General features: G+C 38.2%; 1 long non-coding RNA gene across 8 annotated transcripts; it reads left to right on the top strand.

Moving 5' to 3' along the window:
- Positions 1–10,022: 10,022 nt before the first annotated feature.
- On the top strand, positions 10,023–19,581 carry LOC149662759 (uncharacterized). 8 transcript variants are annotated; one of them, XR_016368621.1, is made up of 5 exons: positions 10,028–10,057; positions 10,263–10,344; positions 10,402–10,508; positions 10,587–10,695; positions 11,230–12,956. It is a non-coding gene; the product is annotated as an uncharacterized LOC149662759 (long non-coding RNA). The 8 variants fall into 8 exon arrangements; XR_016368620.1 differs by lacking the exon at positions 10,028–10,057 and adding an exon at positions 10,126–10,187; XR_016368618.1 differs by having other exon boundaries at positions 10,023–10,057; positions 10,263–10,508.
- The last annotated feature ends 389 nt before the right edge of the window (positions 19,582–19,970 follow it).

Raw genomic sequence — 19,970 nt, 5'->3', positions numbered from 1 at the left:
TCAAATCCCAGATATTTGCAGCCCGCAAGAAACGTTTCAAATCCCAGATATTTGCAGCCCCCAAGAAACGTTTCAAATCCCAGATATTTGCAGCCCGCAAGAAACGTTTCAAATCTTAGATATTTGCAGCCCCCAAGAAACGTTTCAAATCTTAGATATTTGCAGCCCCCAAGAAACGTTTCAAATCCCAGATATTTGCACCCCCCAAGAAACGTTTCAAATCCCAGATATTTACTTTTTTCAAAACCGATTTCGAGTCAACGATATTTCTATTATTTCCAATTCGAGATACAACTAAACTAGATTAAATTCCTATTTATTTGCAATATCAAAATCTATACAAATCCTTACATCTCAAACATGTCTACTCATAATAAACATTGCCATGAAACAAAGATTTCAAACCGCTATTTATAATTTTCAAACAAATTGGAATGGAGAAGTTACCTCTGGCGTGGCTTACAAGGCCAAGCCTACCGTACCACGATATTGAAATATTTAAAATATATTGAGCATTAATAGTACAAGTTCTTACGAAAATACTTTGCTTATTTCACTGCCTCCTATTCGTTCTACAGTAGTTAGTTTGTTTACACATAATGTTGAATTGTTTAAACTTCCATTGACATCAGCGAGAAACAAAGGCTTCTGTGTTCTAACTAAGAAAGCCGTATTTACGTTCCGAGAGCGCATTAAGGCTTCTCAGAGAAGTCCGCACTTCTCTCGGAACTTCATACTTTTAATTTAATTGAATTTAATCAACTTGAAGTCACTTTCATTACAATATAATCTAATTTCAACAAGTGTTAAGCGGCCCGGTGACAATGGAGAACCACCAAAGAGAGTGCCGCGCGGTCTTCATAAAAATGGAAACGAAGAAATTATTGCTGAGTAACGTAGAGAGGCTAGAGAGAGAGAGAGGCGAGAAGGGAAAATCGAGGAATGGCGATTCGTCAGCGTGCTTGCCAAAGCAGGGGTTTTTTAGAAGGGATAAGACACATTACCTAGAAAAGCATTACACTTCTCGTCTCCCGTGCAGGGTAGGAAATAAGACAGGTTTACAAGTCCAAAACCAGTTTATTTATTCCAAAACTTGGGGTCAGTGGTCCCAGAGGCCACTTTATTAATTATTGTTTTTGGAAAAAATTGGTGGGACCAGTTTATTAATTCGGGGTTCATTATTAGAATTTTTCTAGCTCAACACATTTTCTTCTAATTCTACTCATAAGTAGTTAGTACTCCTTGGCTACAACTTCCCTACAAAAGTTTTGCAGTCTCTTGACTATTGTTCTTGTCTAGCGTGTTTACTCTAGAATGAGTCTCTTGCTGTCGACAGTCTTGACCATAGTCTGTACTAGTTGTCAGTAGTCGTATTAGGCAGTATTATTAGAGATGTGAGTCGGTAATTTACCGTCCATAAATTACCGGTAATATACCAAATACCGCGTAAATTACCGTTTATATCTTACCGTAATTTTACAATGGTAATTTACCGGTAAATTACCATTGTAAATTACGAAACATTTTTACTACGCATTAAATGTTCATTTTACTCTTAAATGATCAATTATTTCTGTGTTTACTTCCAAAATGACTCACCAGGTGCTATTCGCTAGCCAGTACCAGTGTGGAAAATAAGGCGGGGGCACAGGGCAAATGACCAGTTTAAAATTTGTCTCGACCAGTTTAAAAATTAAATCGGAGGGGGGTCAGTGGTCCACGGGAACACTAAAAAAACTCAAGGGTAACCAGAGTTCAGACATTAAAACTCTAACATTTACATTATGCTCTTCTTTAGTTTAGCAGACGACGTGCCCTGGCCAGTGGTCATGGACCAGTTTATTTATTCCAGGGGTCCGTTCAGTAACCCTCTTTGATGACAGCGATTACTAAGCGATGTCAGATTTTAAGTACTGTACGCTTTTTCGCGTTTCCGGTTTTGACGTCATGATGCTCAGCGCTTGGTCATCAAAAAAACCATCTAATCGATATGGTTTTTTTGATGGAGTGACGTAGCGCTTGACTCTTGAACACTTGACAGACGAAAAGTTGGCGTGGGATTTAAAAATTAAATTCCAATAATGCTATTCCTACAGTAATTGTTTTAGTTTTCTTTACAAAACTACTTCTACCATTCAAATGGACAATTTTCTTGAACAATTTCATTATTTGCGAGCTCGTTAATAATTGAAAAGAACCATTTGCTCTTCGTAACGTTTTGAGGGCCAGTAAGACGCTTCCCCAACTCCATTTTCAAAAACAGCGCTAACTTCAAATTGTCACTTTTGCGTTCAACAACTTTTTACGTCACTGTGACGTCTCGAGCCCATCAACCCAACATCAAGAAAACAGCGATTTCTTTGAGATTTTCGTTACTGAACGTACTCCAGATTAGGGGGGTCGCTGGCTTAATGTCCAGTTTAAAAAAATCCTTATTTCCCACCCTGTTACAATGTAAAGGTTCTATTATCCCCTCTGACCAGGGCCGGAAATAAGCACAGGACACTGGACATTGTCTAATAAAATTTTAAAATGTCCCATAATTTTTTTAAAAACTAAGGGGGTCACTGGACATTTTGACCTATAAATTTTCCGAAGTTTTGATACCTTGACTATGGAGAAGCGACACCATTTTTGCACACTCCAGTGGACAATGTCCTATAAATTCCAGTCAAACAGGGGGTCACTGGACACATGTCCTATAACAAATTTTTCTTATTTCCGGCCCTGCCTCTGACACTGTTTTACCCCGAAAAGCCGTAGCCGAAACTCGAAGTCATTTAGAATATTTTAGCAGACGACGTATAGGATGAATTCTCCTATTTCTTATACCGTTTTCCTTTGGGCCAATTTTGTGTTGCCGGCGCTGGCGGCAAAAAAACCCAATTTCGCGTAATGCTGTTACAGGATCAAACAAATTATCGACAACTTCAAATGTCAATGGAATATACCCATGACAGAAACATATTTAATCTTGTTTCAATGGAACACACTATTCGTTCGACTTTGGTACGAAATAGCTATGTTCGGAAGAAGTCAGTTCTTATACTAGTACAAAGTGCGTATTCCATTGGTAGGGTGGAAAATGCCCCTTAAGAACCGATAAATGCAAATTTGCCATGTAAATCCATTGGTGTTACGATCACGTGATCGTGACGACACAATAAATGTTGTAGTATGCATATTCCATTGGAAAAATGGCCCTAAATTACGAAAGCCTGATTTTTGAGGCTAAAAGTGGTAGGTGGCACCGTGGCCAGTTTTTTAATTAAAATACCTAGGCTCTACTGGCCACAGGTCCAGTTTTTAAAAAATCCTTATTTCCCACACTGGCTGGCATGGCGCTGGGAGCAGAGTTGGGCACTCCTCCTTAGATAGATTTTTTTCCTATCAAACTATCATAGATGGCGAAACTATCAATTCTTCTGGCTATATTTTAGAGTGGAACTCCTTCTTAGATAGATTTTTTTCCTCTCAAACTATCATAGATGGCGGAACTATCAACTCTTCTGACTATATTTTAGACTGACATTGCTGGTTAGATAGATATTTTTCCTCTCAAACTATCATAGATAGCGAAACTATCAACTCTTCTGACTATATTTTAGACTGACACTGCTGGTTAGATAGATATTTTTCCTCTCAAACTATCATATTTGGCGAAACTATCAATTCTTCTAGCTATATTTTAGACGGGCATTATTTGTTAGATAGATTTTTTCCCTCTCAACAAATCATAGATGGTGAAACTATCAAATCTTCCTTCAATATGTTAGATTGGCTCTCATTGTTAGATAGATTTTTTGCCTATCAAATCAAATTGAAATCTTTAGGAACGACTAAATTAATCGATTATTTAATTTCCGGACTTTAAATTTGATTGTTTTCGATCAAACTGATTTGGGCTCTACCTACTTTTACTCTGTTTAATCGATTCCTGATATTTCCTGATTTTGTAGAATTTCTAATATTTTCATATATTCATATAATTTCCATAATCTCATTTCTCAAGTTTGACTTTTAACTGTCTATAGTTCAAAAGCTACTATCCAAACTTTTTCAAATTATTCGCCCTTGATTTAATCTAAACCATCTACTATAAACGGTTAACTAATAATAATTAAAGGCAAAAATTGCAATTAAAACTGTGGGTAATAAAAATCAGAAAATCTACACTTTAATTTATCTAATTCTACGTTTGGATGATTTCGTGGAATCGTTCTTCCTCCTCGAGTAGTCGTTCACATCAGTGACAGCACGGAGCTTCTATATACAAGAAGCTCCGTCTTCACAGTTTGAACTGTTGAACCATCGTTTATTTTATTTTTATTTATTTTTTTTTTTGTTTGAGAGGGTTATAATGACCACCAAGTACAGAATCTTCTTATAGAATAAACCTACACTTGCTAACGTTCAAATATATTAAAAACTTCGATATCATTCAAAAAACGACTTATCTTTCCAGAAATTTTCATAACTATCAAAATTGCCTATCAAAGATTAGCACATAATTTTTTAAAATGAAATCAGAAAACAGATGTCGCCAAATAAACTCACTCAAAGAATCAATTTATTTCTCAAGGAATAATGCCTATCATTTTTTATGATTTCTAAAAGATGGGGTTAGTAGCCAGATCACGTTGAGAATCGATATTTTTCTCTAGAAGATTTCAACGAATCAATGAATCATATCAACTTCGAGTGCACTTTCTAAGCTATCAAACTCAATCGATCATTATAATTCAAATTTTTCTCGAAAATAACTATCAAAATTGATACTTTGATAGGGGCAGATTTAGTTTTCTATCGTATCAAGTGGTAAAACTATCAAATGATATGATAGTGCCCATCTATGGCTGGGAGTTCAAGGCTAATTTTACCAATGGAGCACGCACAGCGTCTCATCACTACTGAGCTTAAACCATTGGAATACGCAAAGGTTTTTCGAGCGCCTCCGGCAGTAAAAAATCTGCCCAAAGGAAAACGCCATTAGATTTTGGTGTAATTCGGGAATATGTTAGTAGTTTTGGGGTAATATAGTGTTCCCCGGTTTGCCGTGAAAGGCTAGCGAAGCTGGGTAAACGTAATCCTTGACTTGTAAATGTAAATGATTCTCCTGAAGTTTAACCGTAGTTTTTGTGGTTTTAAATAGCGCTGTTATAATTTTGTTACAATTTTAAAAAATGGAGCTAAGTTTTATTATTGTTATTCGTGCAGTTAGGCAGCAATAAAGGTCTTTCAAAGTGAGATATAAATAGCCCATCCACTTACTCCTCATCTTTTCCAATGGGAAAGGAAAAGAACCAAGGCTTAATGATTATAAGCTTTGTTAATTAATTTATAATTAATAACGCGGTAGGATTTTACTTTACCTACCTAACCCAACCAACACTTGATTCTGACTAATTAGGCCACGGGGAGTTCGAAAAAAATAGTGAAAAAATTCTAAACCCGCCGCAAGTTGGTGAAAAAAATTTTTGAAAATTTGAAAATTGCAAGTACTTACCGCCATTAAGACCGCTACGCGCCTAAACGCATTCTGCCCTCGATCTTGAAAAACTACCCGGGGGGGTAATAATAAGGACTCGCGACGGAAATCAAGGAGCACATACTGCGGAAATATAGCTATGAAATTTTAAACACCCACTGAAACATTTAGAATTCTCATACCAGGATAGAAAAATATTTGAAGCGAGCTCCAATTTTAAAAATAAACAACGATATTTTGCTAAATTGCGTAGATTATTTCGGAAGTAAATAAAGATAAACAATAATATTTTGGAAAAGGTGTAACATTATTTGGGAAGTAAATAAAGATAAACAATAATATTTTGGAAAAGGTGTAACATTATTTGGGAAGTAAATGAAGATAAACCACAATATTTTGGAAAAGGCGTAACATTATTTGGGAAATAAATGAAGATAAACCACAATATTTTGGAAAAGGCATAATATTTTTTGGGAAATAAATGAAGGCATAGAATGATATTTTGGAAAAGACGTAACATTATTTGGGAAGTAAATGAAGATAAACCGCAATATTTTGGAAAAGGCGTAATATTATTTGGGAAGTAAATATAGATAAACAATAATATTTTGGAAAAGGCGTAACATTATTTGGGAAGTAAATGAAGATAAACAATAATATTTTGGAAAAGGCGTAACATTATTTGGGAAGTAAATGAAGGTAAAGCACAATATTTTGGAAAAGGCATAATATTGTTTGTTAAGTAAATGAAGATAATTAGCAATATTTTTGAAAAGGCGGCCAATTATTGGGAAGCAAATGGTGGTGATCAACAATATTTTAAAAAGGCTTCAATATGTTGGAAGAAAGTGTATGTTAAAAATTATACACTACTAACTGCAAAACTGTTTATACCGATGGCTATGCAGTAAAGTGTGGCACTTAGCGTTACCCGAGAAACACCACTTGGAGGTGGCCACACGTCGTTTCTCATGAGGAGTTTTGATAAGGCAGGCCCCCTTGCCTACTGCCGCTACAATCCAACCGGGAGTTTTGATAAGGCAGGCCCCTTGCCTACTGCCGCTATAATCCAACCGGGAGTTTTGATAAGGCAGGCCCCTTGCCTACTGCCGCTATAATCCAACCGGGAGTTTTTATAAGGCAGGCCCCTTGCCTAATGCCGCTATAATCCAACCGGGGAGTTTTGATAAGGCAGGCCCCTTGCCTACTGCCAAAAACTAAGAAAACGTTGCCTTATTCGTCAGTGAATTCGGCAGTGTTTTCTTCGTTTTGGCCAGCAATTAAAAATGCTGGTTCTGTCTCGGGATCGAGAGTAGCCAGCTCTTCCTCCGAGACCCCGATTTCAATTAATTCAAGGCCTTTTTTGCCCGGTCCAGGGTAGCAAGCCTTTACGTCTTCCAAGAACCGAGCAAAATTGGTTCCAGGAGGAAGCCAGTTTCCATCCTGGTCCTTGAAAAATAGGCATCGGTACCAATAAGAAGCCATATAGCTACTTAATGACCTGTCTGTTCTGTGGGACTTAATGGCATCCTTCACGTGTCTATTTCGGTTCTCGATGTTGTTCGTATGGGCGCGAGAATCTTCCGAGTTGACAAACTCGTACTTATGAAGCACGGTAAGGTGCTCCCGAAAGCCCATTAACGTACAATTCATGTACATAGGGGCTCCGTCAGACACGATGATGGACCCAGGGGCTATATATTTTGCCATTTGCGTCCACAGAACAGCACGGGACTTATTTTTCACTTTCAAAAATAGACCATCTTTTGTATCCCGGCAATAAATTCCAAAGATACAAATGGTTTCCCCGGCTAACTCCGCCCCTCGGTTGTATTTGCGAGTATGAAGGTAGGTTTCGTCCACCTCCACAAACAGTCCTGGTCCTCCAATCTGAACTTTGTCGGCCCTATTAGAAATGACAATCTCCGTTACCTCACGACACATGGAAAAATAATCCACAACTGTTCGTGAGGAACATTCACTATGGGTTGTAGCGTCAGTGACGCTCATTTTACAAACCCAAAGGAAAACGAGGAAAAGATTGTCGGTAACCGACAAATTTTGATTATAAAACCATGTGTTTTTGGAGGGGACGAAAGCCTTCACACACTCGGAAACCAAATGATCGGGAACCTTTTTCTTCAATGCCCTTAAAGCCTTTCGCTTGTTGGCTCGAGATTGCCCAGTGGAACATCGGATTACGTATCCAAACCGACTTTGGTTGTTAAACACCCCCACAAGAAATCCATCGATAATTCCATCGTCGGATTTATTTCCGCAAGTACAAGCGATCTTTCTTTCATTGAAAGAAGTAACGCTTGGAACCAAGTCCAATGAAATCACCAGAGTTTTAGCGTCCCTTTCAGATTTGGCCCTTAACTCTTCGTTCATACATGGAAAAAATCCACCCCAATTTTTTAACGAAATACTGTGGAAAAACTGTTCCGCAGTTTCAAAATTAGGGTTTTCAAAAGTTGGATTTTCCATTTTTGAAAATAGGCCAGCCACAAAACCAAATGCTTCCCACCAAAAATGTGTTTCTTCCCACCAGAAATGTCTCTTCCCACCAAAAATATCTCTTCCCAACAAAAATATCTCTTCCCAACAAAATAATGCCACAAAATTGAGTTTTATTAAACCTCTCGCTTAGCTCGCTCAAACGCGTCTGATGAGTAATAAAGAATTGTCTTAAAAGGTCACCTGTTACTTAAAAACGGTTCGCGCATGCGCGAACCGTTGCCATGGCAAAGAAGAAGGTTGCCACGTTACCATGACAACCATTGTGCCGGCGGTGGGTTTGGATGTTTTAAATCTAGAACAAAAATTCATTTTCTCCACGTGAAGTGAAATCCTAAGCTATCCGAACCAAAAACCTAACCGAACCTGCTTCTGCCCACAATAAAAGGTAGATTTAGATCTTTTTTTTTCAAACCATTTATTGAAAAGGATTAACGGTTTGTAAAAATAAAAATTATTTGAGATAAAGTTGATAATTATGGCTTTCAAAAGCAATCGCGTTGCAGCGATGCGAAGGTTGCTAAATGGAAAGGATGTATCTGATTTTAGCAGCGTTCCTGAACATATTGTGTGTGCTTTTTTTGACGAATGCACCATAGAGAAAGAAAGGTGTTACTGGAGTGGCCGATACAATGCCTACAACACGCGTATGTTGTACCGATGTGTAGCACAGAATCCACCAGAGGCGCTACATGTTAAGGTTGGTGCGTACGACTATAGCGCCTTCTATGGTGAAAATAATTTAAAAATATTCAAAGAAACTTTGAAATATTTTAGTACAAATTTTAGTACACAGATGGCAGCACTATATTACGCACCAACCCAAACTTAGGCTGCTCATGGAGCGTCCACTCGGCCACTCCAGTAAAATGCACATACGTAAAAAGAATGCAAGTTGTAGCATTCTGCATATTGAATGGAATATCGGAATACAATTTTTGGCGAATCATTCGTTGGAAAGATTGTTCAAGGCAGGACGAACGTAAGGTTGCAGATCTTTTCATTTACATGAAAAAACCGGAAAATCAGGGTAGATATTATTCATATGATATTCATTCAGGACTTATAAAATATTTGGATGGGGCTACTAGATATTTAGGTTCTCGAATTGAGTCATCTTAATTAATTTATTATTTACCGATTTTCACGAGATTTGGTGGAATTTCAGTAAATATATACGGCAGTAGGCAAGGGGACCTGCCTAAACAAAACTCCCCATGAGAAACGACGTGTGGCCACCTCCATGTGGTGTTTCTCGGGTAACGCTAAGTGCCACATTTTAAGCAAATATTATATAATTTTCCAAATAAGTGACCGCCTTTCCAAAATATGTTGTTTATCATCCCAAATAATGTTACGCCTTTTCCAAAATATTGTGGTTTATCTTCATTTACTTCCCAAATAATGTTACGCCTTTTCCAAAATATTGTTGTTTATATTCATTTATTTCCCAAATAATGTTACGCCTTTTCCAAAATATTGTTGTTTATCTTCATTTATTTCCCAAATAATGTTACGCCTTTTCCAAAATATTGTGGTTTATCTTCATTTACTTCCCAAATAATGTTACACCTTTTCCAAAATATTATTGTTTATCTTTATTTACTTCCGAAATAATCTACGCAATTTAGCAAAATATCGTTGTTTATTTTTAAAATTGGAGCTCGCTTCAAATATTTTTCTATCCTGGTATGAGAATTCTAAATGTTTCAGTGGGTGTTTAAAATTTCATAGCTATATTTCCGCAGTATGTGCTCCTTGATTTCCGTCGCGAGTCCTTATTATTATATTTACCCCCCCCCCCCCGGGTAGTTTTTCAAGATCGAGGGCAGAATGCGTTTAGGCGCGTAGCGGTCTTAATGGCGGTAAGTACATGCAATTTTCAAATTTTCAAAAATTTTTTTGACCAACTTGCGGCGGGTTAAGAATTTTTTCACTATTTTTTCCGAACTCCCCGTGGCCTAATTAGTCAGAATCAAGTGTTGGTTGGGTTAGGTAGGTAAAGTAAAATCTTACCAATAACGCGTCATTCAGGAATCGAGGAACCTCAGGGTAAGTCTTCTTTATTAAAATGTTTATCATTAGAATTTTAATTACACTAATTTGGTAAACTACCATTAGGAGTATAGAGTAGTGGCACTCCATGTTATCTACCCATAGAGTTTAATACAGTCAAAGGCAAGTAGGTGCCATTACTCTATTTGACCTTTAATTATTTCTACATTAAAGTGATTATGATTGTGAGTGTTCTTTTAAGCCCAACTAAGAGAGGATGAAACGCAAGAAAAGTCCATTGCTGCATCGTAAAAGCGGGGGTGGATCGGGGCCAGGAAGCGATGGTAGTAGAACGCCTAAACAGAGCACACCTCCAACCTCAAGTTCTTCTTTACTTGTAGTACCCAACAGTTCCGTGGTCTCGTCTTCGGGTACGCCCGCGCAAAGTCACGCCAACGCTGCTCTTCCCGCTGAAGAATATTTTAGTAGCGAGGAATTGACTGATTGGGTAAGAAGCCCCCCCCCCATTCCTTTCCTTTCACTCTTAATTTGGTATTAGTAACATTATGAACCCTCCTTTCATGAGCTAATTCGGACCACGGGCCTCGAGACTTCCCGTAGATTTCCCGCAATCAAATGAGTTCGGTCTCGTTGCTGGAAAATGCTTGGTTCCTGATTTAGTTTGGACCTCGGGCCTGGGGACTTCCTGGAAACTTCTCGCAATCAGATTAATAGGGACTTGGCAGTACTACGTCATGCAACGTCAGGCTTCCTTCCACTAGTGCTAAAAAACATACCAGGAGGAGGGGCTTATATAGCTTTCATTCTGTTAAAAAAACATACCATAATGGTGCTGGGGGCGGAGTTAAGCCCGAATTGCCAAGTCCCTATTCACTCTCGTTGCTGGACAAATTTTTGGTTCGTGATTTAATTCGGACTGTAACAGGTTTAGGCCTAGGCTACCGCTATGTCAGTAGAACTATTAATAATAATAACTCACTCTCGGTATATCCAGTGAACTGCCAGGGGCTCGGTTCATATCCTGTCGTCTGCTGCTTATCAAATACCGTGAGACCGCGACTCCGTAACTACCCACCGCCGACCTCACTCGATCACAAAACAACACTACCCCCGGATCCCAGCGGATCCCAGGCTTTTATAGCCACCGCTCTATACTGCCTTGGTCACGTGGTTAGCAGACGACAGGATACTCCTACAGGACCACAGACCTCGGGACTTCCCGGAAACTTCCCGCAATTATTACCGAATTATTTAACTGATCAGAAAAATAGAGATAAGAATGACATTTCTGACCAATAGAAGTCGCTATATAAAAAGTTTGGGGGCGGAGTCGAAATATAAGCAGATGAAGAGGACGCTTATTACATTGATCCGCTTTTGATATTAGATCAGGTTTCCATGCAAAATTGACCTCCGTTCGTTGACAGAGCCGCAATTCAGACGTAACTGGTCAATATTTTTGAGAGTGTTAAGGGCCTTTTATTCTCCTAAAGTTTCCCGTGCTCGTTACCAACGGAATATGTATTAGGGCCAGTTTGACGTAGGGTTTGTAATTTGCACTGGCACTCTGGGATGTAAGAATATTTTTTAATCTAGTCCTTGGGACCAGTGACTCCCCCCCCCCTAGTGTTCAAAATAATAAACTGGTCCCAGCTTTTTTCAATGCCTACAAGATGTATGTATAAATCTCGTAGGCGTTGCTTGGGTTCTATAGATTTGCAATTGATAAAGTGGTCCCAAGGTCCAGTAACCCCCCACCCACTGCCTTCTCTAATACTAGGCCTTGCGATAGGAATAAAAGGGGGGTGGCAGTTAGGATTTCACAAATGGCACTAGATGTCGCTTTTCTGAGGTTTTAATATGGCGGCAAATTCAAAACTATGGGAAATTTGGTGGATGTTTTGACACGTGTCAATGGCGTCTGCATGGAAATTTCAACCCATCACAGCCCTTAAGTTTTTCCCAAAAACTGCCACTGCCAATGAAATAGCTTAAGTTTGATTTGGATTGCCCAATGAGCGAGCTTAGGAGAGGTAGGAGGAGATTTCTTTGGCGGCTGAATTCGGACACAGACATTAACTCCAATATTTTAATTATCCACTTCTCTTGTTTAGCAGACGTTGTGCCCTGGTCAAAAGTCATGGACTAGGTTATTTAGTCCAGTTTAAAAAATCCTTATTTCCCTTCCTGGTCCGCCATAAGCGAAAGACGTGACGTCATCCGAGACTGCGCAGTACGATTTTACTTTCGTCATCCCGAAAATTCGCCTCAGAAAAGAGCCATCTAACGGTTACTAAGCGAAAATGCAAAATTTCACATAAAAAATGCTTCTGTTGTACATTTCAAGGCCTAGTATTAGGGAAGGCAGTGCCCCACCTCTTGAATATGAAAAGTAGTCCAAGCAAATAACAAACTGGTTTTGGAGCAGAGGAAGTGTGCTATTTCCCAGACTTGTTTACAGACCATATTTCTGACATTTTAGTTCGCCGTTAATCTCCACTAGGTGAGCTCTTTGCTAAATTTCGCAGTCTACCCGCGGTACAACGTTAACAAACGTGACGTCACGCTTTTGGGAAGGATACAAAACTTATGTTTTTCCAATTCAATTTCCTCGAATCACTTTCACAATTGCCAAATGCGAAAACCTTTATTGTTCCTATTTTTAATTACTTTATTAAACTTAACTTTCATATAGATAGTTTTCACGCATGGAGGATTCATACCATTTACACCAGGAAGCCGGGCTATCTGGAGGACAAAAGCAGACTGGTTTTTGTCCGCCAGATAGCCCGGTCTCCTGGTGTAAATGGTATGAATCCTCCATGTGTGAAAACTATCTATAGATGCTTAAGAATTAACATTAGTCCCAAGGCTTAGTGAAATGAGACCAAGCGGGCATTTTACTTGTTTACATTCTACTGTCTTTCTCCAAGACCTTGTCGTCTGCTAGCTTTTTTTTTCCTTATTATTTTGGGACACTTTAGCTAGAAAATTTTAACATGAGATCCGCCGTTAAGATTCTGGTTCATTATATACAAGGTTCATGCTTTAATGAATGATCCCTTTATAGATGAATGGCAACTAGCGCCGTCACGCGACGAAATATATAAGGTAAAGCCCCCCCCCCCATCTTCAGCCAAGCTTGAACTTGTGGCCCAAAGATGCTGCCATATTGAGGGAAATTTCCACAAGGGAAAAGGGAAATTTTGACTACTGTAAACTGTAGAAAGGGAAAAGGGAAAGTCCACCAAAAATTTGCTAACTCTAGAGTACTGAGATTCCATGGGAAGAAATATTTTATTGAAAGCCAACAATCTCAACATAGAAATAGAACAATTTCATCAAATAGCCCCTTCCAAAAAGTTTGACTGCCTGCCCTTGTGCATCTTGTTGTTTAAGTTCTTCGCGCATGCGCACTTGGAGCTAAAAACGTCATATCTAGGTTGTGAACTAGGCTATGCGGGGAAACTACTTCCTGTTTGTAGGAAGAACTGAACTGACTCAGACTAAGAACATTTTTTCAAAACTTTTTGGAAGGGGCTATGGACTTATTATTTGGCGGCGACTATTTAGGCCCAAGAATTGTGCCTAAATAATTTGCTTAATTGTCCGGCAAACACTAATAATAGCTCCCGTACGGTTTATCAGTAGCCAGTAAAAACGACGTCATGAAGCTCATGCACATGCGTGACTTCTTATAAATCGGAAAATCAAAAACCGTACAGTAAAAAAACAATATGTATCTGATGCACTCGGTTACTGAACATAACCTTTAAGTACATATTGCACTTAGAATATTCTTTCAGACAGTTTTGACAAATTCAATTTATTTGGATTTGAATTAAACTCCGTAAATGCTACAGTATCTCGAATTGTTAAGGTGGCGTCCTCTACTGGTTTATGGGAACATTAAAGTATTTTATGTAAAAAAAGGTGAATACCAGGCTTTAGATGATCTTGAGTACGGACGTTAGGAGTCGAGACATGACGCGCACGCGCAATGCTAAAGCATAGACACACTGCTAATGTTTTTCTATTATTTAATTACAAAAGAAATTGGATAACTACCATAAGCGAATTGGCGACTTAGAAACCCACGGTATTAGCAGTAGTCATTGGCAACCCAGAGGGGTTCTACGCGATGTTGGACAAGGACTTAAGTAAGTCGTTCGCGCAATTCATTTGTTTACGCGAATAAAACGCTACAAGTTAGGAGCGTGGTAATACCGCTTTTTGGGGATCGAATTGCTTATCAAATACCAAAGATCATTGAGTATTTAATTAAGACTTGGAAAATTGTATATTGAATTATTAATTGCCACTAGGGATCTGCGAATAGCACTTTTTGGGTATCGAACCGGTTGCCGAATACCAAAAAATGTTCCTTATCGAATACCGAATAGTTAAGCCTTGGTTATTTTTAGTAACCGACTAATCGCTAATAGTTAACCCTATTACTCGCGAATAGTTAACCCTAATACTCGCGAATAGTTAACTCTAGTAATCGCGAATAGTTAACCCTAATACTCGCGAATAGTTAACTCTAATAATCGCGAATAGTTAACCCTAATACTCGCGAATAGTTAACCCTAATACTCGCGAATAGTTAACCCTAATACTCGCGAATAGTTAACCCTAATACTCGCGAATATTAGGCTTAACTATTGGCGATTAATCGGGTGGTAACCCTAATATTCGCGAATAGTTAATTCAAAGCAAGGACAAAAACCTTTTGAAGTTCCTAAATTTCAAAAATACCTCTCCTCTTTGGTCATCTAGCATTTCTTAAAATTTCCTAGGCACTTGCTGGTAGTTTAATTTCGATGGGAGACAAATAAAATCGGGATGATATTTTTTAAAATAAGGTGGGTCTCTCAGTCTCAAGTGCAAAGGGCTTAAATTTATGGCAGTCGAACTTAAACCGAATAGTCAATTCGGTATTCGATATTCGTATCGAATAGTGAAAATGGGCTTATTGAATACCGGATCGCAATATTCGATTTAAACGTTTAACCGCACACTTGTAATTGCACATTGTATGCGTGAACGTAAAAAACCTTGCTACTTTGTCCGCTAGATGCCACCTAAGGAGTAGTCCCAAGCTAAAGCGAAGTATGCTGGGTATTTTAAACTGCCAACCAGTCCGTATGGTGGAAGACCTTTCTGTAATGGGTATAGGCTAGCTTTTAGTCTCCAGTCAATCTGGTGATCCTCCAAGGTGGAATCATGGACGAACAATGCTAAAGAATGGGTTATAAGGAGTCAAACTTGAAAAATACTCGTTAATTCGCCGTTTAGCGGCAGAAAGTAGCCGTTTTTGGAATCAGATGAGCTAACAACGCCTTGTTTTGTCTAGATGGCGCTGTCTTTTTCCGGAATTTGCCTCAGTATTTTTCATAACCCCACCCACCACTATACAAGCCGCAGGGTTGGCAAGTTTTTGCCAGGGGTGGAAAAAACCGCGGTTTTAACCAGGGCGGCAAAAGCTAAATTTTCCGCGGTTTAAACCAGGTTAAAACCGGTGCCAAAAACTTTTTTCCGCATTTTTTTCCACTTTTTAAGGTTTTTTCCTGAATTCTATGCAAAGTATTTGACTAATTATTCGTTAAATATTCGCGCACAACTTGAAGCTAAATTAATATAAAAAATTAATATCAGTTATCATTATGCCTTTAATTTACTAGCATTGGGTACAAGGGCCACTACTCTAGAGAGCGTTAGAAAATTCAGTTCTTTTTCCACACGCTTCTTATTGGCCATGTAACCAACCAAATATAGTGACATGTTATAGCTCAGCCTCGATAGATAGAATGTTTTCTACTCTGTCTTTCATTAATGGAAAACTTTGAAATAGGTTAAAGAATGAAACCGCTTCTAATTCTGTTTTGTTGGCAAATGCTCGTGGAAAGACACCTGGCAAATTTGAATACTAAACATTAAATACATCAATAACCACCTCAAATTTAAAAATTAAAAATACTGTTGTTATTTTTCTAACATTACATCAACAAACATCACGAAAATGCACTTAAAACTCGCTAGTTTACCACTTTGTAACCATGAATTTAGTTTTTGCCGGTTTTTTCCACGTGTTCCGGCAAAAACTAGTTTTGCCCGGATTTTTGCCAACCAAGGGGCAAGTCAGCTTAATTAACATTGGTTGCGCTCTATGGCCCGTTTAGTATTGTTCGTCCGTGGTCAAATAAGTCCTTTCGATCCCAAATATTTAAGTAACACAAAGAAAATGGAAAATTGTCTTACGTTTTACATATTAAATCTTTAAAAACGTTTCCATAAATAAATTGGTCAATTTCCATGCTACCTTAGACTCATAGCACCTGACCCATGGACAGGCAAAGCCAGGTTAAACCCGCGTTAACAAGTGGCAATTCGTAGCACGCGCCCCCGTCTAATTTAGAATTTTCGGGTTTTATTCATGGTTTAATCGATCAAGTAATCAAATTACATTAACCTAATCATTAGGTTACTTATATAGTTTGATGTTTTTATTACGATTAGCCATACTTGCGCGTTAATTAATTTTCTCAACAAATTAAAATTAGTAATTGAATGGTAATTGTTTGAATGGATTGAGCTGGTTTAAAAAATGCGTGGGATCTCGTATCTTTAAACACGATTGTCCTTCTTGGAAAGTGCGGAGAATGTTTCTCAAATTGAAAGCGGGGCAATTAGACGCGGGATAAGATGTATTTCCCAGGGTGTCGGGTGCTCAGAATTTAGAATAGAATGCGATAAATAGAAGACGCGTGCTTTTGCTTTTCATTTTCCAGCTTACGGATAATAATTTAGCAGTCTTAAAGGTAGCGCGATAGTTTTTCCATGGATAAAGAATGCCCGAGAGCGTGAAATTTGTTTTCACGCTATAGGATAGGCAACTCCCTATCTCGAACGACAGCTTATTCTGTATATACTCATGTTACAACATCGGTTGTCAGCACAAACCTAGGTCTCGATGTAACCTAGCCATGTACGTGCTGTCAAGAGACAAAAAACTTCAGTATCTTCAGGATTTAAAATCGTTTAAAATATCCCGAAGTTTTTTAGCCTCTTGTCAGCACGAACAAGGCTAAATTACATTGAGACCTAGTTTTGCGAGTGCTGACAACCGATCTTGTAATAGAGTATATACGGAATAAGCTGTCGTTCGAGATAGGGAGTTGCCGATCCTATAGCGTGATAATAAAATTTCAAGCTCACGCGCATTCTTTATCCAGGGTTTTTCGCTACATCGTTTGGTGAACATCTAACGATGGGCTATTATTTTCACTCGGTCTGAAGAAAAAGTATCGTTCGCCTTTTTAAAGGGAGAGTGAAAACTGAAAAGAATGATTTAAATAAGAGTGCGGTGCGGATGCGCAATGGCACATATTTTTGAAGAAACTTTTTAAATGACATCCGTTGGGAAATGTCACAATCAATTATAGCATTTCGCTGACATACGTTGGGAAATGCTATAATTGATTTTAAATTTTAGCCTCACTTAAGTAGAGAATGAAAACGAAACCCTTAACCAAATTCACTTCAATCGCTTATGTATCTGCCATTCGTAACCCTAAGCCAAATTCTCTTTCAAACGCTTACGCGTCAAAGGCAGTCTATAAGGGCTATCCATAGGTGATTTCAAAAGGGGGTCTAGGGACTATTCGCTAAATCATTGGCGATTTTTAAGGTCACTCGAGTTGCTACTCACTTATTCAATGGTGACCTATACTCAATAATTGGTAATATTTAAAGGGAATCGAGGAGCTATTCACTAATTCATAAGTAATGATTGGCGATTCGAGCGACTACTAACTCAATCATTTTCGATTTCAAAAGAGTCGAGAGGCAACCTACTTATCATAGCCGATTTATAAAGGGAGTCGAGGGGCTACTCACTTAATCATTGCCTGTTTTAGTGGGTGTCGAGGGGCTACTCACTTTATCTTTGGAGATTTTAAAAGGGAATCGAGGGGCTACTCACTTAATCATTGCCTGTTTTTAATGGGAGTGAAGGGGCTACTCACTCAATCTTTGGCGACTAATAAAAGGGAGTCGGGGAGGCTACAGAATGATTCCTCTCAAATGTATGGATTCTTGTTACTATACATGGGGTACGATAGTATAGCTACGTAGATGGTTGCCGTTTTTATTATAATGGGGAATACCTTTGGAAAGAGTCGTATGGGTGAAAAGGTAATATATAGGTAACACTTTTAGCCATACATTACCAGGGTCAAGCTTGACTCAAATAACATTCTTGATTACCCCAAACCCCTTTGGCCGAGAATGTTATTTGGGTGAAAAAGTAACGCATTGGTAATATGGTTTTAGCCATACCTAACCTTTTAAAACCCCTGATCTATTCAAACACTTACTGTTGTCTCGTTACACCGGCAAACTTAACGCTGTTACTTATACCGCTGATTGGCTTATGTTAAGTACAGGTGACTACTTCTGTTTATTCATTGAATATCCGTTTATCGTTTAGTCTTCAAGATGAACTGCATCACCATTGGGTTCGTGAAAGAGGAAATAGCCAAATGGCATAAAGGCCCATGCCGGGATCTTCGAGCAAACTGTTCAACATGGGCCAGTTGGTTGACGCCATGCTCGCTACTTTTGAAAAAAATTTCAACCATGGCGGCTGTGTAAAACTGTTCCCGATTCATCCGCGAGTGACAAATCTAACAACTCTAGCGCTTTCAGAAGATCATTCCGTCAAAGGCAACCCCCAATTATTTGGAAAATGGTGGCCTATGAAGATAAAGATCCAAATGACGTTGAAATGGAAGAGGAAAGCTATACGATGTTCGTTGGAGAGAAAATTAACCTCCTTCCCATACCAAATCCTTTGAAAATGTACCTGAACCATGACCGCAAACTTTAATAACCCTGAAAGATTCAGTCGAAACTCTTTTTTTCTTTAGTTCTCTATACCCCTTTTTCTTATTGTTATTTACAAGAAAAAGTCTCTCTATAAAAAGAAAGAGTACTTTATAATTTTTGAATTTTTTCTTTCGATTTTTTTTAGAATGCACGCAAAATTAAAAACATCCTTGTCAAAATTTTCTTTTATAAAAGTTTTAAGGTAGTTTTGATTATAGAAATGTAACTATAATTAATTACTAGTTAGTTAATAATTTTAAGCAAATAAAGAATATTTGCTCGAATGTTTAATAATTGATGGGGAATACTTTTTTTTTACCATTTTGTTGTTTCCTTTTAAAACTAAAAACGGGGTTACTTATTTCCCCCACTAACAAGACTTAAGTACTAGATCCTCTTTATAAAGTTGATATTAATCTCAAATCGTTATAATCTTGTAAATATTTCTTGATAAGTAACGGTTATGAAACAGAAATTGCTTTTATTTTAATACGTATGTCGCGAGTAAAGAATTAATAATAAACCAACAACCGAAAAAAAGCATATTTCTTTTCTATAGTTGTAGAAGTTTCTTTTCTATAGTTGTAGAAGTTTCTTTTCTATAGTTGTAGAAGTTTCTTTTCTATAGTTGTAGAAGTTTCTTTTCTTTAATAAAAACGTGATATCTCCAATCATAATGGTCTTAATGTTTTTAAATTAGACCTAGGCTTAAAAATATTGTTTAGAGCCCATCGAGATTTGAAAACCCCATGCTTCTAATACTCTTAGTGAAAAAAAATTCCGTTATTTGACACCAGATATACCGCCTCTTTGGAGAGAGAGAGAGAGAGAGAGAGAGAGAGAGAGAGAGAGAGAGAGAGAGAGAGAGAGAGAGAGAGAGAGAGAGAGAGAGAGAGAGAATTCCTCCCTTAAAGTATACGGGAAGAAGCAGCCAGGGAAGAAGGGGACTTTTTTAATCCTTAGATGTTGTCGAAGAAAGCGCAAATATACATCAGAGCGGTTTTTTTAAAGGTACACGGTGACATTACGAATTTTCTAACGCTTCGTCGCTCATAGTATA

This window comes from Phalangium opilio, unplaced genomic scaffold (genome assembly GCF_054372755.1).
Source record: "Phalangium opilio isolate 3A_F unplaced genomic scaffold, DU_Popi_V2 ptg000063l_1, whole genome shotgun sequence".
NCBI lineage: Eukaryota > Metazoa > Arthropoda > Arachnida > Opiliones > Phalangiidae > Phalangium > Phalangium opilio.
The sequence above is the reverse complement of the archived record's forward strand: the minus strand, read 5'-3'. Positions and strand labels throughout refer to the sequence as shown.